The following is a 27,154-nucleotide window of genomic DNA, read 5'->3' as shown; positions in this document are numbered from 1 at the left end:
GCCCCGTAAACCTGAAATTTTCGGGTCCGGGTCAGCATACCTGACCCGTCACGGGTTGGCGGGTCGGGGTTCGGGTCAACAGATTTTCTGGCGGGTCTGTTGACCCGAACCCGACCCGCCAACCTGATTTGGACCCGAATTGCCACCCCTAACTGCAAGCGTGAAGGATTGATTTCATGATAATTTAGAGTTGCGGGATGAGGGAAAAAAACAGGGTGCAAATCAATAACAAAAAAAAATATAAAGTAAATAAATAAAAGGATAAGAGGAAAATGCTTGAATTGACGCTTAAAATGAATTTCGGTCTAGAAAAGCCACACTGCTTCGCAGGACGGGGTAGTTTAAAAGAATAACGCGAAAGGAACATGGCGGGTGCGATCATACCAGCACTAATGCACCGGATCCCATCAGAACTCCGAAGTTAAGCGTGCTTGGGCGAGAGTAGTACTAGGATGGGTGACCCCCTGGGAAGTCCTCGTGTTGCACCCCTCTCTTTTTTGTTTCGAAATCCAAATTTCCTATTCGTTCTTTATCCTGTAGTAATTTAGCTCCGTCGGAACGATTGCTTAATATTTTGCTTCTTGTCGAAGCGTGAAGGAGGATCTGAAGGCGCGAGACAAATCAGGAACGGTACGGCTCGATCAAAGCCCGGATCGTCGCTCAAATTTGTCGGCGCAAATGTATCACCGCAACTAGGGGTGGCAATTTTCGACACGACACGAACCTAACACGAAATTAATGGGTTTGGGTTGAGGTTTCGGGAATTCGGGTCAGAATCGGGTTGGACCCGATGAACCCGAAAAGAAAACCGGTCGATTTCGGGTCAACCCGTGGTGACCTGATATGACCCGATATGACCCGTTTACGAATTAAAAATAATTTAATAAACATAAAAATAATTTTATCTAACTAAACTAAGTTATTCTTTTTTTCAAAGGCATTAATTACTTAATCCTAAACGAATTTATTTAATTTGTGTGAAGTTGAAATTATTATACTTGGACAAATAATATATTATATTATTTTTCACTTTTGTATTGTTTTAATTTATTTTATATTTTGCTTGGGATAAAACACTTTTACGGTGTTTAATTTATTTTAGATTTGATTTGGAATCATTTATTTAAATTTTTATTACTTGATTATGTAATTAGTTTTGTGAGAAATTGATTTTATTAGAAATTACAGTGATAAATTAATAAATTAAAATTAAGTTTCGGGTCATTTCGGGTCGACCCGCCGCCCCGTAAACCTGAAATTTTCGGGTCCGGGTCAGCATACCTGACCCGTCACGGGTTGGCGGGTCGGGGTTCGGGTCAACAGATTTTCTGGCGGGTCTGTTGACCCGAACCCGACCCGCCAACCTGATTTGGACCCGAATTGCCACCCCTAACTGCAAGCGTGAAGGATTGATTTCATGATAATTTAGAGTTGCGGGATGAGGGAAAAAAACAGGGTGCAAATCAATAACAAAAAAAAATATAAAGTAAATAAATAAAAGGATAAGAGGAAAATGCTTGAATTGACGCTTAAAATGAATTTCGGTCTAGAAAAGCCACACTGCTTCGCAGGACGGGGTAGTTTAAAAGAATAACGCGAAAGGAACATGGCGGGTGCGATCATACCAGCACTAATGCACCGGATCCCATCAGAACTCCGAAGTTAAGCGTGCTTGGGCGAGAGTAGTACTAGGATGGGTGACCCCCTGGGAAGTCCTCGTGTTGCACCCCTCTCTTTTTTGTTTCGAAATCCAAATTTCCTATTCGTTCTTTATCCTGTAGTAATTTAGCTCCGTCGGAACGATTGCTTAATATTTTGCTTCTTGTCGAAGCGTGAAGGAGGATCTGAAGGCGCGAGACAAATCAGGAACGGTACGGCTCGATCAAAGCCCGGATCGTCGCTCAAATTTGTCGGCGCAAATGTATCACCGCAACTAGGGGTGGCAATTTTCGACACGACACGAACCTAACACGAAATTAATGGGTTTGGGTTGAGGTTTCGGGAATTCGGGTCAGAATCGGGTTGGACCCGATGAACCCGAAAAGAAAACCGGTCGATTTCGGGTCAACCCGTGGTGACCTGATATGACCCGATATGACCCGTTTACGAATTAAAAATAATTTAATAAACATAAAAATAATTTTATCTAACTAAACTAAGTTATTCTTTTTTTCAAAGGCATTAATTACTTAATCCTAAACGAATTTATTTAATTTGTGTGAAGTTGAAATTATTATACTTGGACAAATAATATATTATATTATTTTTCACTTTTGTATTGTTTTAATTTATTTTATATTTTGCTTGGGATAAAACACTTTTACGGTGTTTAATTTATTTTAGATTTGATTTGGAATCATTTATTTAAATTTTTATTACTTGATTATGTAATTAGTTTTGTGAGAAATTGATTTTATTAGAAATTACAGTGATAAATTAATAAATTAAAATTAAGTTTCGGGTCATTTCGGGTCGACCCGCCGCCCCGTAAACCTGAAATTTTCGGGTCCGGGTCAGCATACCTGACCCGTCACGGGTTGGCGGGTCGGGGTTCGGGTCAACAGATTTTCTGGCGGGTCTGTTGACCCGAACCCGACCCGCCAACCTGATTTGGACCCGAATTGCCACCCCTAACTGCAAGCGTGAAGGATTGATTTCATGATAATTTAGAGTTGCGGGATGAGGGAAAAAAACAGGGTGCAAATCAATAACAAAAAAATATATAAAGTAAATAAATAAAAGGATAAGAGGAAAATGCTTGAATTGACGCTTAAAATGAATTTCGGTCTAGAAAAGCCACACTGCTTCGCAGGACGGGGTAGTTTAAAAGAATAACGCGAAAGGAACATGGCGGGTGCGATCATACCAGCACTAATGCACCGGATCCCATCAGAACTCCGAAGTTAAGCGTGCTTGGGCGAGAGTAGTACTAGGATGGGTGACCCCCTGGGAAGTCCTCGTGTTGCACCCCTCTCTTTTTTGTTTCGAAATCCAAATTTCCTATTCGTTCTTTATCCTGTAGTAATTTAGCTCCGTCGGAACGATTGCTTAATATTTTGCTTCTTGTCGAAGCGTGAAGGAGGATCTGAAGGCGCGAGACAAATCAGGAACGGTACGGCTCGATCAAAGCCCGGATCGTCGCTCAAATTTGTCGGCGCAAATGTATCACCGCAACTAGGGGTGGCAATTTTCGACACGACACGAACCTAACACGAAATTAATGGGTTTGGGTTGAGGTTTCGGGAATTCGGGTCAGAATCGGGTTGGACCCGATGAACCCGAAAAGAAAACCGGTCGATTTCGGGTCAACCCGTGGTGACCTGATATGACCCGATATGACCCGTTTACGAATTAAAAATAATTTAATAAACATAAAAATAATTTTATCTAACTAAACTAAGTTATTCTTTTTTTCAAAGGCATTAATTACTTAATCCTAAACGAATTTATTTAATTTGTGTGAAGTTGAAATTATTATACTTGGACAAATAATATATTATATTATTTTTCACTTTTGTATTGTTTTAATTTATTTTATATTTTGCTTGGGATAAAACACTTTTACGGTGTTTAATTTATTTTAGATTTGATTTGGAATCATTTATTTAAATTTTTATTACTTGATTATGTAATTAGTTTTGTGAGAAATTGATTTTATTAGAAATTACAGTGATAAATTAATAAATTAAAATTAAGTTTCGGGTCATTTCGGGTCGACCCGCCGCCCCGTAAACCTGAAATTTTCGGGTCCGGGTCAGCATACCTGACCCGTCACGGGTTGGCGGGTCGGGGTTCGGGTCAACAGATTTTCTGGCGGGTCTGTTGACCCGAACCCGACCCGCCAACCTGATTTGGACCCGAATTGCCACCCCTAACTGCAAGCGTGAAGGATTGATTTCATGATAATTTAGAGTTGCGGGATGAGGGAAAAAAACAGGGTGCAAATCAATAACAAAAAAAAATATAAAGTAAATTGTAATTTCTAATAAAATCAATTTCTCACAAAACTAATTACATAATCAAGTAATAAAAATTTAAATAAATGATTCCAAATCAAATCTAAAATAAATTAAACACCGTAAAAGTGTTTTATCCCAAGCAAAATATAAAATAAATTAAAACAATACAAAAGTGAAAAATAATATAATATATTATTTGTCCAAGTATAATAATTTCAACTTCACACAAATTAAATAAATTCGTTTAGGATTAAGTAATTAATGCCTTTGAAAAAAAGAATAACTTAGTTTAGTTAGATAAAATTATTTTTATGTTTATTAAATTATTTTTAATTCGTAAACGGGTCATATCGGGTCATATCAGGTCACCACGGGTTGACCCGAAATCGACCGGTTTTCTTTTCGGGTTCATCGGGTCCAACCCGATTCTGACCCGAATTCCCGAAACCTCAACCCACACCCATTAATTTCGTGTTAGGTTCGTGTCGTGTCGAAAATTGCCACCCCTAGTTGCGGTGATACATTTGCGCCGACAAATTTGAGCGACGATCCGGGCTTTGATCGAGCCGTACCGTTCCTGATTTGTCTCGCGCCTTCAGATCCTCCTTCACGCTTCGACAAGAAGCAAAATATTAAGCAATCGTTCCGACGGAGCTAAATTACTACAGGATAAAGAACGAACGGCGGGTCGACCCGAAATGACCCGAAACTTAATTTTAATTTATTAATTTATCACTGTAATTTCTAATAAAATCAATTTCTCACAAAACTAATTACATAATCAAGTAATAAAAATTTAAATAAATGATTCCAAATCAAATCTAAAATAAATTAAACACCGTAAAAGTGTTTTATCCCAAGCAAAATATAAAATAAATTAAAACAATACAAAAGTGAAAAATAATATAATATATTATTTGTCCAAGTATAATAATTTCAACTTCACACAAATTAAATAAATTCGTTTAGGATTAAGTAATTAATGCCTTTGAAAAAAAGAATAACTTAGTTTAGTTAGATAAAATTATTTTTATGTTTATTAAATTATTTTTAATTCGTAAACGGGTCATATCGGGTCATATCAGGTCACCACGGGTTGACCCGAAATCGACCGGTTTTCTTTTCGGGTTCATCGGGTCCAACCCGATTCTGACCCGAATTCCCGAAACCTCAACCCACACCCATTAATTTCGTGTTAGGTTCGTGTCGTGTCGAAAATTGCCACCCCTAGTTGCGGTGATACATTTGCGCCGACAAATTTGAGCGACGATCCGGGCTTTGATCGAGCCGTACCGTTCCTGATTTGTCTCGCGCCTTCAGATCCTCCTTCACGCTTCGACAAGAAGCAAAATATTAAGCAATCGTTCCGACGGAGCTAAATTACTACAGGATAAAGAACGAATAGGAAATTTGGATTTCGAAACAAAAAAGAGAGGGGTGCAACACGAGGACTTCCCAGGGGGTCACCCATCCTAGTACTACTCTCGCCCAAGCACGCTTAACTTCGGAGTTCTGATGGGATCCGGTGCATTAGTGCTGGTATGATCGCACCCGCCATGTTCCTTTCGCGTTATTCTTTTAAACTACCCCGTCCTGCGAAGCAGTGTGGCTTTTCTAGACCGAAATTCATTTTAAGCGTCAATTCAAGCATTTTCCTCTTATCCTTTTATTTATTTACTTTATATATTTTTTTGTTATTGATTTGCACCCTGTTTTTTTCCCTCATCCCGCAACTCTAAATTATCATGAAATCAATCCTTCACGCTTGCAGTTAGGGGTGGCAATTCGGGTCCAAATCAGGTTGGCGGGTCGGGTTCGGGTCAACAGACCCGCCAGAAAATCTGTTGACCCGAACCCCGACCCGCCAACCCGTGACGGGTCAGGTATGCTGACCCGGACCCGAAAATTTCAGGTTTACGGGGCGGCGGGTCGACCCGAAATGACCCGAAACTTAATTTTAATTTATTAATTTATCACTGTAATTTCTAATAAAATCAATTTCTCACAAAACTAATTACATAATCAAGTAATAAAAATTTAAATAAATGATTCCAAATCAAATCTAAAATAAATTAAACACCGTAAAAGTGTTTTATCCCAAGCAAAATATAAAATAAATTAAAACAATACAAAAGTGAAAAATAATATAATATATTATTTGTCCAAGTATAATAATTTCAACTTCACACAAATTAAATAAATTCGTTTAGGATTAAGTAATTAATGCCTTTGAAAAAAAGAATAACTTAGTTTAGTTAGATAAAATTATTTTTATGTTTATTAAATTATTTTTAATTCGTAAACGGGTCATATCGGGTCATATCAGGTCACCACGGGTTGACCCGAAATCGACCGGTTTTCTTTTCGGGTTCATCGGGTCCAACCCGATTCTGACCCGAATTCCCGAAACCTCAACCCAAACCCATTAATTTCGTGTTAGGTTCGTGTCGTGTCGAAAATTGCCACCCCTAGTTGCGGTGATACATTTGCGCCGACAAATTTGAGCGACGATCCGGGCTTTGATCGAGCCGTACCGTTCCTGATTTGTCTCGCGCCTTCAGATCCTCCTTCACGCTTCGACAAGAAGCAAAATATTAAGCAATCGTTCCGACGGAGCTAAATTACTACAGGATAAAGAACGAATAGGAAATTTGGATTTCGAAACAAAAAAGAGAGGGGTGCAACACGAGGACTTCCCAGGGGGTCACCCATCCTAGTACTACTCTCGCCCAAGCACGCTTAACTTCGGAGTTCTGATGGGATCCGGTGCATTAGTGCTGGTATGATCGCACCCGCCATGTTCCTTTCGCGTTATTCTTTTAAACTACCCCGTCCTGCGAAGCAGTGTGGCTTTTCTAGACCGAAATTCATTTTAAGCGTCAATTCAAGCATTTTCCTCTTATCCTTTTATTTATTTACTTTATATATTTTTTTGTTATTGATTTGCACCCTGTTTTTTTCCCTCATCCCGCAACTCTAAATTATCATGAAATCAATCCTTCACGCTTGCAGTTAGGGGTGGCAATTCGGGTCCAAATCAGGTTGGCGGGTCGGGTTCGGGTCAACAGACCCGCCAGAAAATCTGTTGACCCGAACCCCGACCCGCCAACCCGTGACGGGTCAGGTATGCTGACCCGGACCCGAAAATTTCAGGTTTACGGGGCGGCGGGTCGACCCGAAATGACCCGAAACTTAATTTTAATTTATTAATTTATCACTGTAATTTCTAATAAAATCAATTTCTCACAAAACTAATTACATAATCAAGTAATAAAAATTTAAATAAATGATTCCAAATCAAATCTAAAATAAATTAAACACCGTAAAAGTGTTTTATCCCAAGCAAAATATAAAATAAATTAAAACAATACAAAAGTGAAAAATAATATAATATATTATTTGTCCAAGTATAATAATTTCAACTTCACACAAATTAAATAAATTCGTTTAGGATTAAGTAATTAATGCCTTTGAAAAAAAGAATAACTTAGTTTAGTTAGATAAAATTATTTTTATGTTTATTAAATTATTTTTAATTCGTAAACGGGTCATATCGGGTCATATCAGGTCACCACGGGTTGACCCGAAATCGACCGGTTTTCTTTTCGGGTTCATCGGGTCCAACCCGATTCTGACCCGAATTCCCGAAACCTCAACCCAAACCCATTAATTTCGTGTTAGGTTCGTGTCGTGTCGAAAATTGCCACCCCTAGTTGCGGTGATACATTTGCGCCGACAAATTTGAGCGACGATCCGGGCTTTGATCGAGCCGTACCGTTCCTGATTTGTCTCGCGCCTTCAGATCCTCCTTCACGCTTCGACAAGAAGCAAAATATTAAGCAATCGTTCCGACGGAGCTAAATTACTACAGGATAAAGAACGAATAGGAAATTTGGATTTCGAAACAAAAAAGAGAGGGGTGCAACACGAGGACTTCCCAGGGGGTCACCCATCCTAGTACTACTCTCGCCCAAGCACGCTTAACTTCGGAGTTCTGATGGGATCCGGTGCATTAGTGCTGGTATGATCGCACCCGCCATGTTCCTTTCGCGTTATTCTTTTAAACTACCCCGTCCTGCGAAGCAGTGTGGCTTTTCTAGACCGAAATTCATTTTAAGCGTCAATTCAAGCATTTTCCTCTTATCCTTTTATTTATTTACTTTATATATTTTTTTGTTATTGATTTGCACCCTGTTTTTTTCCCTCATCCCGCAACTCTAAATTATCATGAAATCAATCCTTCACGCTTGCAGTTAGGGGTGGCAATTCGGGTCCAAATCAGGTTGGCGGGTCGGGTTCGGGTCAACAGACCCGCCAGAAAATCTGTTGACCCGAACCCCGACCCGCCAACCCGTGACGGGTCAGGTATGCTGACCCGGACCCGAAAATTTCAGGTTTACGGGGCGGCGGGTCGACCCGAAATGACCCGAAACTTAATTTTAATTTATTAATTTATCACTGTAATTTCTAATAAAATCAATTTCTCACAAAACTAATTACATAATCAAGTAATAAAAATTTAAATAAATGATTCCAAATCAAATCTAAAATAAATTAAACACCGTAAAAGTGTTTTATCCCAAGCAAAATATAAAATAAATTAAAACAATACAAAAGTGAAAAATAATATAATATATTATTTGTCCAAGTATAATAATTTCAACTTCACACAAATTAAATAAATTCGTTTAGGATTAAGTAATTAATGCCTTTGAAAAAAAGAATAACTTAGTTTAGTTAGATAAAATTATTTTTATGTTTATTAAATTATTTTTAATTCGTAAACGGGTCATATCGGGTCATATCAGGTCACCACGGGTTGACCCGAAATCGACCGGTTTTCTTTTCGGGTTCATCGGGTCCAACCCGATTCTGACCCGAATTCCCGAAACCTCAACCCAAACCCATTAATTTCGTGTTAGGTTCGTGTCGTGTCGAAAATTGCCACCCCTAGTTGCGGTGATACATTTGCGCCGACAAATTTGAGCGACGATCCGGGCTTTGATCGAGCCGTACCGTTCCTGATTTGTCTCGCGCCTTCAGATCCTCCTTCACGCTTCGACAAGAAGCAAAATATTAAGCAATCGTTCCGACGGAGCTAAATTACTACAGGATAAAGAACGAATAGGAAATTTGGATTTCGAAACAAAAAAGAGAGGGGTGCAACACGAGGACTTCCCAGGGGGTCACCCATCCTAGTACTACTCTCGCCCAAGCACGCTTAACTTCGGAGTTCTGATGGGATCCGGTGCATTAGTGCTGGTATGATCGCACCCGCCATGTTCCTTTCGCGTTATTCTTTTAAACTACCCCGTCCTGCGAAGCAGTGTGGCTTTTCTAGACCGAAATTCATTTTAAGCGTCAATTCAAGCATTTTCCTCTTATCCTTTTATTTATTTACTTTATATATTTTTTTGTTATTGATTTGCACCCTGTTTTTTTCCCTCATCCCGCAACTCTAAATTATCATGAAATCAATCCTTCACGCTTGCAGTTAGGGGTGGCAATTCGGGTCCAAATCAGGTTGGCGGGTCGGGTTCGGGTCAACAGACCCGCCAGAAAATCTGTTGACCCGAACCCCGACCCGCCAACCCGTGACGGGTCAGGTATGCTGACCCGGACCCGAAAATTTCAGGTTTACGGGGCGGCGGGTCGACCCGAAATGACCCGAAACTTAATTTTAATTTATTAATTTATCACTGTAATTTCTAATAAAATCAATTTCTCACAAAACTAATTACATAATCAAGTAATAAAAATTTAAATAAATGATTCCAAATCAAATCTAAAATAAATTAAACACCGTAAAAGTGTTTTATCCCAAGCAAAATATAAAATAAATTAAAACAATACAAAAGTGAAAAATAATATAATATATTATTTGTCCAAGTATAATAATTTCAACTTCACACAAATTAAATAAATTCGTTTAGGATTAAGTAATTAATGCCTTTGAAAAAAAGAATAACTTAGTTTAGTTAGATAAAATTATTTTTATGTTTATTAAATTATTTTTAATTCGTAAACGGGTCATATCGGGTCATATCAGGTCACCACGGGTTGACCCGAAATCGACCGGTTTTCTTTTCGGGTTCATCGGGTCCAACCCGATTCTGACCCGAATTCCCGAAACCTCAACCCAAACCCATTAATTTCGTGTTAGGTTCGTGTCGTGTCGAAAATTGCCACCCCTAGTTGCGGTGATACATTTGCGCCGACAAATTTGAGCGACGATCCGGGCTTTGATCGAGCCGTACCGTTCCTGATTTGTCTCGCGCCTTCAGATCCTCCTTCACGCTTCGACAAGAAGCAAAATATTAAGCAATCGTTCCGACGGAGCTAAATTACTACAGGATAAAGAACGAATAGGAAATTTGGATTTCGAAACAAAAAAGAGAGGGGTGCAACACGAGGACTTCCCAGGGGGTCACCCATCCTAGTACTACTCTCGCCCAAGCACGCTTAACTTCGGAGTTCTGATGGGATCCGGTGCATTAGTGCTGGTATGATCGCACCCGCCATGTTCCTTTCGCGTTATTCTTTTAAACTACCCCGTCCTGCGAAGCAGTGTGGCTTTTCTAGACCGAAATTCATTTTAAGCGTCAATTCAAGCATTTTCCTCTTATCCTTTTATTTATTTACTTTATATATTTTTTTGTTATTGATTTGCACCCTGTTTTTTTCCCTCATCCCGCAACTCTAAATTATCATGAAATCAATCCTTCACGCTTGCAGTTAGGGGTGGCAATTCGGGTCCAAATCAGGTTGGCGGGTCGGGTTCGGGTCAACAGACCCGCCAGAAAATCTGTTGACCCGAACCCCGACCCGCCAACCCGTGACGGGTCAGGTATGCTGACCCGGACCCGAAAATTTCAGGTTTACGGGGCGGCGGGTCGACCCGAAATGACCCGAAACTTAATTTTAATTTATTAATTTATCACTGTAATTTCTAATAAAATCAATTTCTCACAAAACTAATTACATAATCAAGTAATAAAAATTTAAATAAATGATTCCAAATCAAATCTAAAATAAATTAAACACCGTAAAAGTGTTTTATCCCAAGCAAAATATAAAATAAATTAAAACAATACAAAAGTGAAAAATAATATAATATATTATTTGTCCAAGTATAATAATTTCAACTTCACACAAATTAAATAAATTCGTTTAGGATTAAGTAATTAATGCCTTTGAAAAAAAGAATAACTTAGTTTAGTTAGATAAAATTATTTTTATGTTTATTAAATTATTTTTAATTCGTAAACGGGTCATATCGGGTCATATCAGGTCACCACGGGTTGACCCGAAATCGACCGGTTTTCTTTTCGGGTTCATCGGGTCCAACCCGATTCTGACCCGAATTCCCGAAACCTCAACCCAAACCCATTAATTTCGTGTTAGGTTCGTGTCGTGTCGAAAATTGCCACCCCTAGTTGCGGTGATACATTTGCGCCGACAAATTTGAGCGACGATCCGGGCTTTGATCGAGCCGTACCGTTCCTGATTTGTCTCGCGCCTTCAGATCCTCCTTCACGCTTCGACAAGAAGCAAAATATTAAGCAATCGTTCCGACGGAGCTAAATTACTACAGGATAAAGAACGAATAGGAAATTTGGATTTCGAAACAAAAAAGAGAGGGGTGCAACACGAGGACTTCCCAGGGGGTCACCCATCCTAGTACTACTCTCGCCCAAGCACGCTTAACTTCGGAGTTCTGATGGGATCCGGTGCATTAGTGCTGGTATGATCGCACCCGCCATGTTCCTTTCGCGTTATTCTTTTAAACTACCCCGTCCTGCGAAGCAGTGTGGCTTTTCTAGACCGAAATTCATTTTAAGCGTCAATTCAAGCATTTTCCTCTTATCCTTTTATTTATTTACTTTATATATTTTTTTGTTATTGATTTGCACCCTGTTTTTTTCCCTCATCCCGCAACTCTAAATTATCATGAAATCAATCCTTCACGCTTGCAGTTAGGGGTGGCAATTCGGGTCCAAATCAGGTTGGCGGGTCGGGTTCGGGTCAACAGACCCGCCAGAAAATCTGTTGACCCGAACCCCGACCCGCCAACCCGTGACGGGTCAGGTATGCTGACCCGGACCCGAAAATTTCAGGTTTACGGGGCGGCGGGTCGACCCGAAATGACCCGAAACTTAATTTTAATTTATTAATTTATCACTGTAATTTCTAATAAAATCAATTTCTCACAAAACTAATTACATAATCAAGTAATAAAAATTTAAATAAATGATTCCAAATCAAATCTAAAATAAATTAAACACCGTAAAAGTGTTTTATCCCAAGCAAAATATAAAATAAATTAAAACAATACAAAAGTGAAAAATAATATAATATATTATTTGTCCAAGTATAATAATTTCAACTTCACACAAATTAAATAAATTCGTTTAGGATTAAGTAATTAATGCCTTTGAAAAAAAGAATAACTTAGTTTAGTTAGATAAAATTATTTTTATGTTTATTAAATTATTTTTAATTCGTAAACGGGTCATATCGGGTCATATCAGGTCACCACGGGTTGACCCGAAATCGACCGGTTTTCTTTTCGGGTTCATCGGGTCCAACCCGATTCTGACCCGAATTCCCGAAACCTCAACCCAAACCCATTAATTTCGTGTTAGGTTCGTGTCGTGTCGAAAATTGCCACCCCTAGTTGCGGTGATACATTTGCGCCGACAAATTTGAGCGACGATCCGGGCTTTGATCGAGCCGTACCGTTCCTGATTTGTCTCGCGCCTTCAGATCCTCCTTCACGCTTCGACAAGAAGCAAAATATTAAGCAATCGTTCCGACGGAGCTAAATTACTACAGGATAAAGAACGAATAGGAAATTTGGATTTCGAAACAAAAAAGAGAGGGGTGCAACACGAGGACTTCCCAGGGGGTCACCCATCCTAGTACTACTCTCGCCCAAGCACGCTTAACTTCGGAGTTCTGATGGGATCCGGTGCATTAGTGCTGGTATGATCGCACCCGCCATGTTCCTTTCGCGTTATTCTTTTAAACTACCCCGTCCTGCGAAGCAGTGTGGCTTTTCTAGACCGAAATTCATTTTAAGCGTCAATTCAAGCATTTTCCTCTTATCCTTTTATTTATTTACTTTATATATTTTTTTGTTATTGATTTGCACCCTGTTTTTTTCCCTCATCCCGCAACTCTAAATTATCATGAAATCAATCCTTCACGCTTGCAGTTAGGGGTGGCAATTCGGGTCCAAATCAGGTTGGCGGGTCGGGTTCGGGTCAACAGACCCGCCAGAAAATCTGTTGACCCGAACCCCGACCCGCCAACCCGTGACGGGTCAGGTATGCTGACCCGGACCCGAAAATTTCAGGTTTACGGGGCGGCGGGTCGACCCGAAATGACCCGAAACTTAATTTTAATTTATTAATTTATCACTGTAATTTCTAATAAAATCAATTTCTCACAAAACTAATTACATAATCAAGTAATAAAAATTTAAATAAATGATTCCAAATCAAATCTAAAATAAATTAAACACCGTAAAAGTGTTTTATCCCAAGCAAAATATAAAATAAATTAAAACAATACAAAAGTGAAAAATAATATAATATATTATTTGTCCAAGTATAATAATTTCAACTTCACACAAATTAAATAAATTCGTTTAGGATTAAGTAATTAATGCCTTTGAAAAAAAGAATAACTTAGTTTAGTTAGATAAAATTATTTTTATGTTTATTAAATTATTTTTAATTCGTAAACGGGTCATATCGGGTCATATCAGGTCACCACGGGTTGACCCGAAATCGACCGGTTTTCTTTTCGGGTTCATCGGGTCCAACCCGATTCTGACCCGAATTCCCGAAACCTCAACCCAAACCCATTAATTTCGTGTTAGGTTCGTGTCGTGTCGAAAATTGCCACCCCTAGTTGCGGTGATACATTTGCGCCGACAAATTTGAGCGACGATCCGGGCTTTGATCGAGCCGTACCGTTCCTGATTTGTCTCGCGCCTTCAGATCCTCCTTCACGCTTCGACAAGAAGCAAAATATTAAGCAATCGTTCCGACGGAGCTAAATTACTACAGGATAAAGAACGAATAGGAAATTTGGATTTCGAAACAAAAAAGAGAGGGGTGCAACACGAGGACTTCCCAGGGGGTCACCCATCCTAGTACTACTCTCGCCCAAGCACGCTTAACTTCGGAGTTCTGATGGGATCCGGTGCATTAGTGCTGGTATGATCGCACCCGCCATGTTCCTTTCGCGTTATTCTTTTAAACTACCCCGTCCTGCGAAGCAGTGTGGCTTTTCTAGACCGAAATTCATTTTAAGCGTCAATTCAAGCATTTTCCTCTTATCCTTTTATTTATTTACTTTATATATTTTTTTGTTATTGATTTGCACCCTGTTTTTTTCCCTCATCCCGCAACTCTAAATTATCATGAAATCAATCCTTCACGCTTGCAGTTAGGGGTGGCAATTCGGGTCCAAATCAGGTTGGCGGGTCGGGTTCGGGTCAACAGACCCGCCAGAAAATCTGTTGACCCGAACCCCGACCCGCCAACCCGTGACGGGTCAGGTATGCTGACCCGGACCCGAAAATTTCAGGTTTACGGGGCGGCGGGTCGACCCGAAATGACCCGAAACTTAATTTTAATTTATTAATTTATCACTGTAATTTCTAATAAAATCAATTTCTCACAAAACTAATTACATAATCAAGTAATAAAAATTTAAATAAATGATTCCAAATCAAATCTAAAATAAATTAAACACCGTAAAAGTGTTTTATCCCAAGCAAAATATAAAATAAATTAAAACAATACAAAAGTGAAAAATAATATAATATATTATTTGTCCAAGTATAATAATTTCAACTTCACACAAATTAAATAAATTCGTTTAGGATTAAGTAATTAATGCCTTTGAAAAAAAGAATAACTTAGTTTAGTTAGATAAAATTATTTTTATGTTTATTAAATTATTTTTAATTCGTAAACGGGTCATATCGGGTCATATCAGGTCACCACGGGTTGACCCGAAATCGACCGGTTTTCTTTTCGGGTTCATCGGGTCCAACCCGATTCTGACCCGAATTCCCGAAACCTCAACCCAAACCCATTAATTTCGTGTTAGGTTCGTGTCGTGTCGAAAATTGCCACCCCTAGTTGCGGTGATACATTTGCGCCGACAAATTTGAGCGACGATCCGGGCTTTGATCGAGCCGTACCGTTCCTGATTTGTCTCGCGCCTTCAGATCCTCCTTCACGCTTCGACAAGAAGCAAAATATTAAGCAATCGTTCCGACGGAGCTAAATTACTACAGGATAAAGAACGAATAGGAAATTTGGATTTCGAAACAAAAAAGAGAGGGGTGCAACACGAGGACTTCCCAGGGGGTCACCCATCCTAGTACTACTCTCGCCCAAGCACGCTTAACTTCGGAGTTCTGATGGGATCCGGTGCATTAGTGCTGGTATGATCGCACCCGCCATGTTCCTTTCGCGTTATTCTTTTAAACTACCCCGTCCTGCGAAGCAGTGTGGCTTTTCTAGACCGAAATTCATTTTAAGCGTCAATTCAAGCATTTTCCTCTTATCCTTTTATTTATTTACTTTATATATTTTTTTGTTATTGATTTGCACCCTGTTTTTTTCCCTCATCCCGCAACTCTAAATTATCATGAAATCAATCCTTCACGCTTGCAGTTAGGGGTGGCAATTCGGGTCCAAATCAGGTTGGCGGGTCGGGTTCGGGTCAACAGACCCGCCAGAAAATCTGTTGACCCGAACCCCGACCCGCCAACCCGTGACGGGTCAGGTATGCTGACCCGGACCCGAAAATTTCAGGTTTACGGGGCGGCGGGTCGACCCGAAATGACCCGAAACTTAATTTTAATTTATTAATTTATCACTGTAATTTCTAATAAAATCAATTTCTCACAAAACTAATTACATAATCAAGTAATAAAAATTTAAATAAATGATTCCAAATCAAATCTAAAATAAATTAAACACCGTAAAAGTGTTTTATCCCAAGCAAAATATAAAATAAATTAAAACAATACAAAAGTGAAAAATAATATAATATATTATTTGTCCAAGTATAATAATTTCAACTTCACACAAATTAAATAAATTCGTTTAGGATTAAGTAATTAATGCCTTTGAAAAAAAGAATAACTTAGTTTAGTTAGATAAAATTATTTTTATGTTTATTAAATTATTTTTAATTCGTAAACGGGTCATATCGGGTCATATCAGGTCACCACGGGTTGACCCGAAATCGACCGGTTTTCTTTTCGGGTTCATCGGGTCCAACCCGATTCTGACCCGAATTCCCGAAACCTCAACCCAAACCCATTAATTTCGTGTTAGGTTCGTGTCGTGTCGAAAATTGCCACCCCTAGTTGCGGTGATACATTTGCGCCGACAAATTTGAGCGACGATCCGGGCTTTGATCGAGCCGTACCGTTCCTGATTTGTCTCGCGCCTTCAGATCCTCCTTCACGCTTCGACAAGAAGCAAAATATTAAGCAATCGTTCCGACGGAGCTAAATTACTACAGGATAAAGAACGAATAGGAAATTTGGATTTCGAAACAAAAAAGAGAGGGGTGCAACACGAGGACTTCCCAGGGGGTCACCCATCCTAGTACTACTCTCGCCCAAGCACGCTTAACTTCGGAGTTCTGATGGGATCCGGTGCATTAGTGCTGGTATGATCGCACCCGCCATGTTCCTTTCGCGTTATTCTTTTAAACTACCCCGTCCTGCGAAGCAGTGTGGCTTTTCTAGACCGAAATTCATTTTAAGCGTCAATTCAAGCATTTTCCTCTTATCCTTTTATTTATTTACTTTATATTTTTTTTTGTTATTGATTTGCACCCTGTTTTTTTCCCTCATCCCGCAACTCTAAATTATCATGAAATCAATCCTTCACGCTTGCAGTTAGGGGTGGCAATTCGGGTCCAAATCAGGTTGGCGGGTCGGGTTCGGGTCAACAGACCCGCCAGAAAATCTGTTGACCCGAACCCCGACCCGCCAACCCGTGACGGGTCAGGTATGCTGACCCGGACCCGAAAATTTCAGGTTTACGGGGCGGCGGGTCGACCCGAAATGACCCGAAACTTAATTTTAATTTATTAATTTATCACTGTAATTTCTAATAAAATCAATTTCTCACAAAACTAATTACATAATCAAGTAATAAAAATTTAAATAAATGATTCCAAATCAAATCTAAAATAAATTAAACACCGTAAAAGTGTTTTATCCCAAGCAAAATATAAAATAAATTAAAACAATACAAAAGTGAAAAATAATATAATATATTATTTGTCCAAGTATAATAATTTCAACTTCACACAAATTAAATAAATTCGTTTAGGATTAAGTAATTAATGCCTTTGAAAAAAAGAATAACTTAGTTTAGTTAGATAAAATTATTTTTATGTTTATTAAATTATTTTTAATTCGTAAACGGGTCATATCGGGTCATATCAGGTCACCACGGGTTGACCCGAAATCGACCGGTTTTCTTTTCGGGTTCATCGGGTCCAACCCGATTCTGACCCGAATTCCCGAAACCTCAACCCAAACCCATTAATTTCGTGTTAGGTTCGTGTCGTGTCGAAAATTGCCACCCCTAGTTGCGGTGATACATTTGCGCCGACAAATTTGAGCGACGATCCGGGCTTTGATCGAGCCGTACCGTTCCTGATTTGTCTCGCGCCTTCAGATCCTCCTTCACGCTTCGACAAGAAGCAAAATATTAAGCAATCGTTCCGACGGAGCTAAATTACTACAGGATAAAGAACGAATAGGAAATTTGGATTTCGAAACAAAAAAGAGAGGGGTGCAACACGAGGACTTCCCAGGGGGTCACCCATCCTAGTACTACTCTCGCCCAAGCACGCTTAACTTCGGAGTTCTGATGGGATCCGGTGCATTAGTGCTGGTATGATCGCACCCGCCATGTTCCTTTCGCGTTATTCTTTTAAACTACCCCGTCCTGCGAAGCAGTGTGGCTTTTCTAGACCGAAATTCATTTTAAGCGTCAATTCAAGCATTTTCCTCTTATCCTTTTATTTATTTACTTTATATATTTTTTTGTTATTGATTTGCACCCTGTTTTTTTCCCTCATCCCGCAACTCTAAATTATCATGAAATCAATCCTTCACGCTTGCAGTTAGGGGTGGCAATTCGGGTCCAAATCAGGTTGGCGGGTCGGGTTCGGGTCAACAGACCCGCCAGAAAATCTGTTGACCCGAACCCCGACCCGCCAACCCGTGACGGGTCAGGTATGCTGACCCGGACCCGAAAATTTCAGGTTTACGGGGCGGCGGGTCGACCCGAAATGACCCGAAACTTAATTTTAATTTATTAATTTATCACTGTAATTTCTAATAAAATCAATTTCTCACAAAACTAATTACATAATCAAGTAATAAAAATTTAAATAAATGATTCCAAATCAAATCTAAAATAAATTAAACACCGTAAAAGTGTTTTATCCCAAGCAAAATATAAAATAAATTAAAACAATACAAAAGTGAAAAATAATATAATATATTATTTGTCCAAGTATAATAATTTCAACTTCACACAAATTAAATAAATTCGTTTAGGATTAAGTAATTAATGCCTTTGAAAAAAAGAATAACTTAGTTTAGTTAGATAAAATTATTTTTATGTTTATTAAATTATTTTTAATTCGTAAACGGGTCATATCGGGTCATATCAGGTCACCACGGGTTGACCCGAAATCGACCGGTTTTCTTTTCGGGTTCATCGGGTCCAACCCGATTCTGACCCGAATTCCCGAAACCTCAACCCAAACCCATTAATTTCGTGTTAGGTTCGTGTCGTGTCGAAAATTGCCACCCCTAGTTGCGGTGATACATTTGCGCCGACAAATTTGAGCGACGATCCGGGCTTTGATCGAGCCGTACCGTTCCTGATTTGTCTCGCGCCTTCAGATCCTCCTTCACGCTTCGACAAGAAGCAAAATATTAAGCAATCGTTCCGACGGAGCTAAATTACTACAGGATAAAGAACGAATAGGAAATTTGGATTTCGAAACAAAAAAGAGAGGGGTGCAACACGAGGACTTCCCAGGGGGTCACCCATCCTAGTACTACTCTCGCCCAAGCACGCTTAACTTCGGAGTTCTGATGGGATCCGGTGCATTAGTGCTGGTATGATCGCACCCGCCATGTTCCTTTCGCGTTATTCTTTTAAACTACCCCGTCCTGCGAAGCAGTGTGGCTTTTCTAGACCGAAATTCATTTTAAGCGTCAATTCAAGCATTTTCCTCTTATCCTTTTATTTATTTACTTTATATATTTTTTTGTTATTGATTTGCACCCTGTTTTTTTCCCTCATCCCGCAACTCTAAATTATCATGAAATCAATCCTTCACGCTTGCAGTTAGGGGTGGCAATTCGGGTCCAAATCAGGTTGGCGGGTCGGGTTCGGGTCAACAGACCCGCCAGAAAATCTGTTGACCCGAACCCCGACCCGCCAACCCGTGACGGGTCAGGTATGCTGACCCGGACCCGAAAATTTCAGGTTTACGGGGCGGCGGGTCGACCCGAAATGACCCGAAACTTAATTTTAATTTATTAATTTATCACTGTAATTTCTAATAAAATCAATTTCTCACAAAACTAATTACATAATCAAGTAATAAAAATTTAAATAAATGATTCCAAATCAAATCTAAAATAAATTAAACACCGTAAAAGTGTTTTATCCCAAGCAAAATATAAAATAAATTAAAACAATACAAAAGTGAAAAATAATATAATATATTATTTGTCCAAGTATAATAATTTCAACTTCACACAAATTAAATAAATTCGTTTAGGATTAAGTAATTAATGCCTTTGAAAAAAAGAATAACTTAGTTTAGTTAGATAAAATTATTTTTATGTTTATTAAATTATTTTTAATTCGTAAACGGGTCATATCGGGTCATATCAGGTCACCACGGGTTGACCCGAAATCGACCGGTTTTCTTTTCGGGTTCATCGGGTCCAACCCGATTCTGACCCGAATTCCCGAAACCTCAACCCAAACCCATTAATTTCGTGTTAGGTTCGTGTCGTGTCGAAAATTGCCACCCCTAGTTGCGGTGATACATTTGCGCCGACAAATTTGAGCGACGATCCGGGCTTTGATCGAGCCGTACCGTTCCTGATTTGTCTCGCGCCTTCAGATCCTCCTTCACGCTTCGACAAGAAGCAAAATATTAAGCAATCGTTCCGACGGAGCTAAATTACTACAGGATAAAGAACGAATAGGAAATTTGGATTTCGAAACAAAAAAGAGAGGGGTGCAACACGAGGACTTCCCAGGGGGTCACCCATCCTAGTACTACTCTCGCCCAAGCACGCTTAACTTCGGAGTTCTGATGGGATCCGGTGCATTAGTGCTGGTATGATCGCACCCGCCATGTTCCTTTCGCGTTATTCTTTTAAACTACCCCGTCCTGCGAAGCAGTGTGGCTTTTCTAGACCGAAATTCATTTTAAGCGTCAATTCAAGCATTTTCCTCTTATCCTTTTATTTATTTACTTTATATATTTTTTTGTTATTGATTTGCACCCTGTTTTTTTCCCTCATCCCGCAACTCTAAATTATCATGAAATCAATCCTTCACGCTTGCAGTTAGGGGTGGCAATTCGGGTCCAAATCAGGTTGGCGGGTCGGGTTCGGGTCAACAGACCCGCCAGAAAATCTGTTGACCCGAACCCCGACCCGCCAACCCGTGACGGGTCAGGTATGCTGACCCGGACCCGAAAATTTCAGGTTTACGGGGCGGCGGGTCGACCCGAAATGACCCGAAACTTAATTTTAATTTATTAATTTATCACTGTAATTTCTAATAAAATCAATTTCTCACAAAACTAATTACATAATCAAGTAATAAAAATTTAAATAAATGATTCCAAATCAAATCTAAAATAAATTAAACACCGTAAAAGTGTTTTATCCCAAGCAAAATATAAAATAAATTAAAACAATACAAAAGTGAAAAATAATATAATATATTATTTGTCCAAGTATAATAATTTCAACTTCACACAAATTAAATAAATTCGTTTAGGATTAAGTAATTAATGCCTTTGAAAAAAAGAATAACTTAGTTTAGTTAGATAAAATTATTTTTATGTTTATTAAATTATTTTTAATTCGTAAACGGGTCATATCGGGTCATATCAGGTCACCACGGGTTGACCCGAAATCGACCGGTTTTCTTTTCGGGTTCATCGGGTCCAACCCGATTCTGACCCGAATTCCCGAAACCTCAACCCAAACCCATTAATTTCGTGTTAGGTTCGTGTCGTGTCGAAAATTGCCACCCCTAGTTGCGGTGATACATTTGCGCCGACAAATTTGAGCGACGATCCGGGCTTTGATCGAGCCGTACCGTTCCTGATTTGTCTCGCGCCTTCAGATCCTCCTTCACGCTTCGACAAGAAGCAAAATATTAAGCAATCGTTCCGACGGAGCTAAATTACTACAGGATAAAGAACGAATAGGAAATTTGGATTTCGAAACAAAAAAGAGAGGGGTGCAACACGAGGACTTCCCAGGGGGTCACCCATCCTAGTACTACTCTCGCCCAAGCACGCTTAACTTCGGAGTTCTGATGGGATCCGGTGCATTAGTGCTGGTATGATCGCACCCGCCATGTTCCTTTCGCGTTATTCTTTTAAACTACCCCGTCCTGCGAAGCAGTGTGGCTTTTCTAGACCGAAATTCATTTTAAGCGTCAATTCAAGCATTTTCCTCTTATCCTTTTATTTATTTACTTTATATATTTTTTTGTTATTGATTTGCACCCTGTTTTTTTCCCTCATCCCGCAACTCTAAATTATCATGAAATCAATCCTTCACGCTTGCAGTTAGGGGTGGCAATTCGGGTCCAAATCAGGTTGGCGGGTCGGGTTCGGGTCAACAGACCCGCCAGAAAATCTGTTGACCCGAACCCCGACCCGCCAACCCGTGACGGGTCAGGTATGCTGACCCGGACCCGAAAATTTCAGGTTTACGGGGCGGCGGGTCGACCCGAAATGACCCGAAACTTAATTTTAATTTATTAATTTATCACTGTAATTTCTAATAAAATCAATTTCTCACAAAACTAATTACATAATCAAGTAATAAAAATTTAAATAAATGATTCCAAATCAAATCTAAAATAAATTAAACACCGTAAAAGTGTTTTATCCCAAGCAAAATATAAAATAAATTAAAACAATACAAAAGTGAAAAATAATATAATATATTATTTGTCCAAGTATAATAATTTCAACTTCACACAAATTAAATAAATTCGTTTAGGATTAAGTAATTAATGCCTTTGAAAAAAAGAATAACTTAGTTTAGTTAGATAAAATTATTTTTATGTTTATTAAATTATTTTTAATTCGTAAACGGGTCATATCGGGTCATATCAGGTCACCACGGGTTGACCCGAAATCGACCGGTTTTCTTTTCGGGTTCATCGGGTCCAACCCGATTCTGACCCGAATTCCCGAAACCTCAACCCAAACCCATTAATTTCGTGTTAGGTTCGTGTCGTGTCGAAAATTGCCACCCCTAGTTGCGGTGATACATTTGCGCCGACAAATTTGAGCGACGATCCGGGCTTTGATCGAGCCGTACCGTTCCTGATTTGTCTCGCGCCTTCAGATCCTCCTTCACGCTTCGACAAGAAGCAAAATATTAAGCAATCGTTCCGACGGAGCTAAATTACTACAGGATAAAGAACGAATAGGAAATTTGGATTTCGAAACAAAAAAGAGAGGGGTGCAACACGAGGACTTCCCAGGGGGTCACCCATCCTAGTACTACTCTCGCCCAAGCACGCTTAACTTCGGAGTTCTGATGGGATCCGGTGCATTAGTGCTGGTATGATCGCACCCGCCATGTTCCTTTCGCGTTATTCTTTTAAACTACCCCGTCCTGCGAAGCAGTGTGGCTTTTCTAGACCGAAATTCATTTTAAGCGTCAATTCAAGCATTTTCCTCTTATCCTTTTATTTATTTACTTTATATATTTTTTTGTTATTGATTTGCACCCTGTTTTTTTCCCTCATCCCGCAACTCTAAATTATCATGAAATCAATCCTTCACGCTTGCAGTTAGGGGTGGCAATTCGGGTCCAAATCAGGTTGGCGGGTCGGGTTCGGGTCAACAGACCCGCCAGAAAATCTGTTGACCCGAACCCCGACCCGCCAACCCGTGACGGGTCAGGTATGCTGACCCGGACCCGAAAATTTCAGGTTTACGGGGCGGCGGGTCGACCCGAAATGACCCGAAACTTAATTTTAATTTATTAATTTATCACTGTAATTTCTAATAAAATCAATTTCTCACAAAACTAATTACATAATCAAGTAATAAAAATTTAAATAAATGATTCCAAATCAAATCTAAAATAAATTAAACACCGTAAAAGTGTTTTATCCCAAGCAAAATATAAAATAAATTAAAACAATACAAAAGTGAAAAATAATATAATATATTATTTGTCCAAGTATAATAATTTCAACTTCACACAAATTAAATAAATTCGTTTAGGATTAAGTAATTAATGCCTTTGAAAAAAAGAATAACTTAGTTTAGTTAGATAAAATTATTTTTATGTTTATTAAATTATTTTTAATTCGTAAACGGGTCATATCGGGTCATATCAGGTCACCACGGGTTGACCCGAAATCGACCGGTTTTCTTTTCGGGTTCATCGGGTCCAACCCGATTCTGACCCGAATTCCCGAAACCTCAACCCAAACCCATTAATTTCGTGTTAGGTTCGTGTCGTGTCGAAAATTGCCACCCCTAGTTGCGGTGATACATTTGCGCCGACAAATTTGAGCGACGATCCGGGCTTTGATCGAGCCGTACCGTTCCTGATTTGTCTCGCGCCTTCAGATCCTCCTTCACGCTTCGACAAGAAGCAAAATATTAAGCAATCGTTCCGACGGAGCTAAATTACTACAGGATAAAGAACGAATAGGAAATTTGGATTTCGAAACAAAAAAGAGAGGGGTGCAACACGAGGACTTCCCAGGGGGTCACCCATCCTAGTACTACTCTCGCCCAAGCACGCTTAACTTCGGAGTTCTGATGGGATCCGGTGCATTAGTGCTGGTATGATCGCACCCGCCATGTTCCTTTCGCGTTATTCTTTTAAACTACCCCGTCCTGCGAAGCAGTGTGGCTTTTCTAGACCGAAATTCATTTTAAGCGTCAATTCAAGCATTTTCCTCTTATCCTTTTATTTATTTACTTTATATATTTTTTTGTTATTGATTTGCACCCTGTTTTTTTCCCTCATCCCGCAACTCTAAATTATCATGAAATCAATCCTTCACGCTTGCAGTTAGGGGTGGCAATTCGGGTCCAAATCAGGTTGGCGGGTCGGGTTCGGGTCAACAGACCCGCCAGAAAATCTGTTGACCCGAACCCCGACCCGCCAACCCGTGACGGGTCAGGTATGCTGACCCGGACCCGAAAATTTCAGGTTTACGGGGCGGCGGGTCGACCCGAAATGACCCGAAACTTAATTTTAATTTATTAATTTATCACTGTAATTTCTAATAAAATCAATTTCTCACAAAACTAATTACATAATCAAGTAATAAAAATTTAAATAAATGATTCCAAATCAAATCTAAAATAAATTAAACACCGTAAAAGTGTTTTATCCCAAGCAAAATATAAAATAAATTAAAACAATACAAAAGTGAAAAATAATATAATATATTATTTGTCCAAGTATAATAATTTCAACTTCACACAAATTAAATAAATTCGTTTAGGATTAAGTAATTAATGCCTTTGAAAAAAAGAATAACTTAGTTTAGTTAGATAAAATTATTTTTATGTTTATTAAATTATTTTTAATTCGTAAACGGGTCATATCGGGTCATATCAGGTCACCACGGGTTGACCCGAAATCGACCGGTTTTCTTTTCGGGTTCATCGGGTCCAACCCGATTCTGACCCGAATTCCCGAAACCTCAACCCAAACCCATTAATTTCGTGTTAGGTTCGTGTCGTGTCGAAAATTGCCACCCCTAGTTGCGGTGATACATTTGCGCCGACAAATTTGAGCGACGATCCGGGCTTTGATCGAGCCGTACCGTTCCTGATTTGTCTCGCGCCTTCAGATCCTCCTTCACGCTTCGACAAGAAGCAAAATATTAAGCAATCGTTCCGACGGAGCTAAATTACTACAGGATAAAGAACGAATAGGAAATTTGGATTTCGAAACAAAAAAGAGAGGGGTGCAACACGAGGACTTCCCAGGGGGTCACCCATCCTAGTACTACTCTCGCCCAAGCACGCTTAACTTCGGAGTTCTGATGGGATCCGGTGCATTAGTGCTGGTATGATCGCACCCGCCATGTTCCTTTCGCGTTATTCTTTTAAACTACCCCGTCCTGCGAAGCAGTGTGGCTTTTCTAGACCGAAATTCATTTTAAGCGTCAATTCAAGCATTTTCCTCTTATCCTTTTATTTATTTACTTTATATATTTTTTTGTTATTGATTTGCACCCTGTTTTTTTCCCTCATCCCGCAACTCTAAATTATCATGAAATCAATCCTTCACGCTTGCAGTTAGGGGTGGCAATTCGGGTCCAAATCAGGTTGGCGGGTCGGGTTCGGGTCAACAGACCCGCCAGAAAATCTGTTGACCCGAACCCCGACCCGCCAACCCGTGACGGGTCAGGTATGCTGACCCGGACCCGAAAATTTCAGGTTTACGGGGCGGCGGGTCGACCCGAAATGACCCGAAACTTAATTTTAATTTATTAATTTATCACTGTAATTTCTAATAAAATCAATTTCTCACAAAACTAATTACATAATCAAGTAATAAAAATTTAAATAAATGATTCCAAATCAAATCTAAAATAAATTAAACACCGTAAAAGTGTTTTATCCCAAGCAAAATATAAAATAAATTAAAACAATACAAAAGTGAAAAATAATATAATATATTATTTGTCCAAGTATAATAATTTCAACTTCACACAAATTAAATAAATTCGTTTAGGATTAAGTAATTAATGCCTTTGAAAAAAAGAATAACTTAGTTTAGTTAGATAAAATTATTTTTATGTTTATTAAATTATTTTTAATTCGTAAACGGGTCATATCGGGTCATATCAGGTCACCACGGGTTGACCCGAAATCGACCGGTTTTCTTTTCGGGTTCATCGGGTCCAACCCGATTCTGACCCGAATTCCCGAAACCTCAACCCAAACCCATTAATTTCGTGTTAGGTTCGTGTCGTGTCGAAAATTGCCACCCCTAGTTGCGGTGATACATTTGCGCCGACAAATTTGAGCGACGATCCGGGCTTTGATCGAGCCGTACCGTTCCTGATTTGTCTCGCGCCTTCAGATCCTCCTTCACGCTTCGACAAGAAGCAAAATATTAAGCAATCGTTCCGACGGAGCTAAATTACTACAGGATAAAGAACGAATAGGAAATTTGGATTTCGAAACAAAAAAGAGAGGGGTGCAACACGAGGACTTCCCAGGGGGTCACCCATCCTAGTACTACTCTCGCCCAAGCACGCTTAACTTCGGAGTTCTGATGGGATCCGGTGCATTAGTGCTGGTATGATCGCACCCGCCATGTTCCTTTCGCGTTATTCTTTTAAACTACCCCGTCCTGCGAAGCAGTGTGGCTTTTCTAGACCGAAATTCATTTTAAGCGTCAATTCAAGCATTTTCCTCTTATCCTTTTATTTATTTACTTTATATATTTTTTTGTTATTGATTTGCACCCTGTTTTTTTCCCTCATCCCGCAACTCTAAATTATCATGAAATCAATCCTTCACGCTTGCAGTTAGGGGTGGCAATTCGGGTCCAAATCAGGTTGGCGGGTCGGGTTCGGGTCAACAGACCCGCCAGAAAATCTGTTGACCCGAACCCCGACCCGCCAACCCGTGACGGGTCAGGTATGCTGACCCGGACCCGAAAATTTCAGGTTTACGGGGCGGCGGGTCGACCCGAAATGACCCGAAACTTAATTTTAATTTATTAATTTATCACTGTAATTTCTAATAAAATCAATTTCTCACAAAACTAATTACATAATCAAGTAATAAAAATTTAAATAAATGATTCCAAATCAAATCTAAAATAAATTAAACACCGTAAAAGTGTTTTATCC

At 39.4% G+C, this 27,154-nt stretch overlaps 21 non-coding genes across 21 annotated transcripts; 3 read left to right on the top strand and 18 right to left on the bottom strand.

Annotated features, from left to right (window-relative positions):
- Positions 1–370: 370 nt before the first annotated feature.
- On the top strand, positions 371–489 carry LOC140029726 (5S ribosomal RNA). The gene has a single exon (XR_011833642.1). It is a non-coding gene; the product is annotated as a 5S ribosomal RNA (ribosomal RNA).
- A 1,122-nt stretch (positions 490–1,611) lies between these two features.
- Positions 1,612–1,730, top strand: LOC140029725 (5S ribosomal RNA). The gene has a single exon (XR_011833641.1). It is a non-coding gene; the product is annotated as a 5S ribosomal RNA (ribosomal RNA).
- Positions 1,731–2,852: 1,122 nt separating this feature from the next.
- LOC140029724 (5S ribosomal RNA) lies at positions 2,853–2,971 on the top strand. Its single transcript, XR_011833640.1, has one exon. It is a non-coding gene; the product is annotated as a 5S ribosomal RNA (ribosomal RNA).
- Positions 2,972–5,393: 2,422 nt separating this feature from the next.
- On the bottom strand, positions 5,394–5,512 carry LOC140029723 (5S ribosomal RNA). Its single transcript, XR_011833639.1, has one exon. It is a non-coding gene; the product is annotated as a 5S ribosomal RNA (ribosomal RNA).
- A 1,122-nt stretch (positions 5,513–6,634) lies between these two features.
- On the bottom strand, positions 6,635–6,753 carry LOC140029722 (5S ribosomal RNA). The gene has a single exon (XR_011833638.1). It is a non-coding gene; the product is annotated as a 5S ribosomal RNA (ribosomal RNA).
- Positions 6,754–7,875: 1,122 nt separating this feature from the next.
- LOC140029721 (5S ribosomal RNA) lies at positions 7,876–7,994 on the bottom strand. The gene has a single exon (XR_011833637.1). It is a non-coding gene; the product is annotated as a 5S ribosomal RNA (ribosomal RNA).
- Positions 7,995–9,116: 1,122 nt separating this feature from the next.
- On the bottom strand, positions 9,117–9,235 carry LOC140029720 (5S ribosomal RNA). The gene has a single exon (XR_011833636.1). It is a non-coding gene; the product is annotated as a 5S ribosomal RNA (ribosomal RNA).
- A 1,122-nt stretch (positions 9,236–10,357) lies between these two features.
- On the bottom strand, positions 10,358–10,476 carry LOC140029718 (5S ribosomal RNA). The gene has a single exon (XR_011833634.1). It is a non-coding gene; the product is annotated as a 5S ribosomal RNA (ribosomal RNA).
- Positions 10,477–11,598: 1,122 nt separating this feature from the next.
- On the bottom strand, positions 11,599–11,717 carry LOC140029717 (5S ribosomal RNA). Its single transcript, XR_011833633.1, has one exon. It is a non-coding gene; the product is annotated as a 5S ribosomal RNA (ribosomal RNA).
- Positions 11,718–12,839: 1,122 nt separating this feature from the next.
- LOC140029716 (5S ribosomal RNA) lies at positions 12,840–12,958 on the bottom strand. Its single transcript, XR_011833632.1, has one exon. It is a non-coding gene; the product is annotated as a 5S ribosomal RNA (ribosomal RNA).
- A 1,122-nt stretch (positions 12,959–14,080) lies between these two features.
- Positions 14,081–14,199, bottom strand: LOC140029715 (5S ribosomal RNA). The gene has a single exon (XR_011833631.1). It is a non-coding gene; the product is annotated as a 5S ribosomal RNA (ribosomal RNA).
- Positions 14,200–15,321: 1,122 nt separating this feature from the next.
- LOC140029714 (5S ribosomal RNA) lies at positions 15,322–15,440 on the bottom strand. Its single transcript, XR_011833630.1, has one exon. It is a non-coding gene; the product is annotated as a 5S ribosomal RNA (ribosomal RNA).
- A 1,122-nt stretch (positions 15,441–16,562) lies between these two features.
- On the bottom strand, positions 16,563–16,681 carry LOC140029713 (5S ribosomal RNA). Its single transcript, XR_011833629.1, has one exon. It is a non-coding gene; the product is annotated as a 5S ribosomal RNA (ribosomal RNA).
- Positions 16,682–17,803: 1,122 nt separating this feature from the next.
- LOC140029712 (5S ribosomal RNA) lies at positions 17,804–17,922 on the bottom strand. Its single transcript, XR_011833628.1, has one exon. It is a non-coding gene; the product is annotated as a 5S ribosomal RNA (ribosomal RNA).
- A 1,122-nt stretch (positions 17,923–19,044) lies between these two features.
- LOC140029711 (5S ribosomal RNA) lies at positions 19,045–19,163 on the bottom strand. The gene has a single exon (XR_011833627.1). It is a non-coding gene; the product is annotated as a 5S ribosomal RNA (ribosomal RNA).
- A 1,122-nt stretch (positions 19,164–20,285) lies between these two features.
- On the bottom strand, positions 20,286–20,404 carry LOC140029710 (5S ribosomal RNA). Its single transcript, XR_011833626.1, has one exon. It is a non-coding gene; the product is annotated as a 5S ribosomal RNA (ribosomal RNA).
- A 1,122-nt stretch (positions 20,405–21,526) lies between these two features.
- On the bottom strand, positions 21,527–21,645 carry LOC140029709 (5S ribosomal RNA). Its single transcript, XR_011833625.1, has one exon. It is a non-coding gene; the product is annotated as a 5S ribosomal RNA (ribosomal RNA).
- A 1,122-nt stretch (positions 21,646–22,767) lies between these two features.
- On the bottom strand, positions 22,768–22,886 carry LOC140029707 (5S ribosomal RNA). The gene has a single exon (XR_011833622.1). It is a non-coding gene; the product is annotated as a 5S ribosomal RNA (ribosomal RNA).
- A 1,122-nt stretch (positions 22,887–24,008) lies between these two features.
- Positions 24,009–24,127, bottom strand: LOC140029706 (5S ribosomal RNA). The gene has a single exon (XR_011833621.1). It is a non-coding gene; the product is annotated as a 5S ribosomal RNA (ribosomal RNA).
- Positions 24,128–25,249: 1,122 nt separating this feature from the next.
- Positions 25,250–25,368, bottom strand: LOC140029705 (5S ribosomal RNA). The gene has a single exon (XR_011833620.1). It is a non-coding gene; the product is annotated as a 5S ribosomal RNA (ribosomal RNA).
- Positions 25,369–26,490: 1,122 nt separating this feature from the next.
- Positions 26,491–26,609, bottom strand: LOC140029703 (5S ribosomal RNA). Its single transcript, XR_011833619.1, has one exon. It is a non-coding gene; the product is annotated as a 5S ribosomal RNA (ribosomal RNA).
- Positions 26,610–27,154: the final 545 nt, after the last annotated feature.

Source organism: Coffea arabica, chromosome 11e (assembly GCF_036785885.1).
Source record: "Coffea arabica cultivar ET-39 chromosome 11e, Coffea Arabica ET-39 HiFi, whole genome shotgun sequence".
Classification (NCBI taxonomy): Eukaryota; Viridiplantae; Streptophyta; class Magnoliopsida; order Gentianales; family Rubiaceae; genus Coffea; species Coffea arabica.
This window is presented reverse-complemented; position numbering and strand designations above follow the sequence as displayed.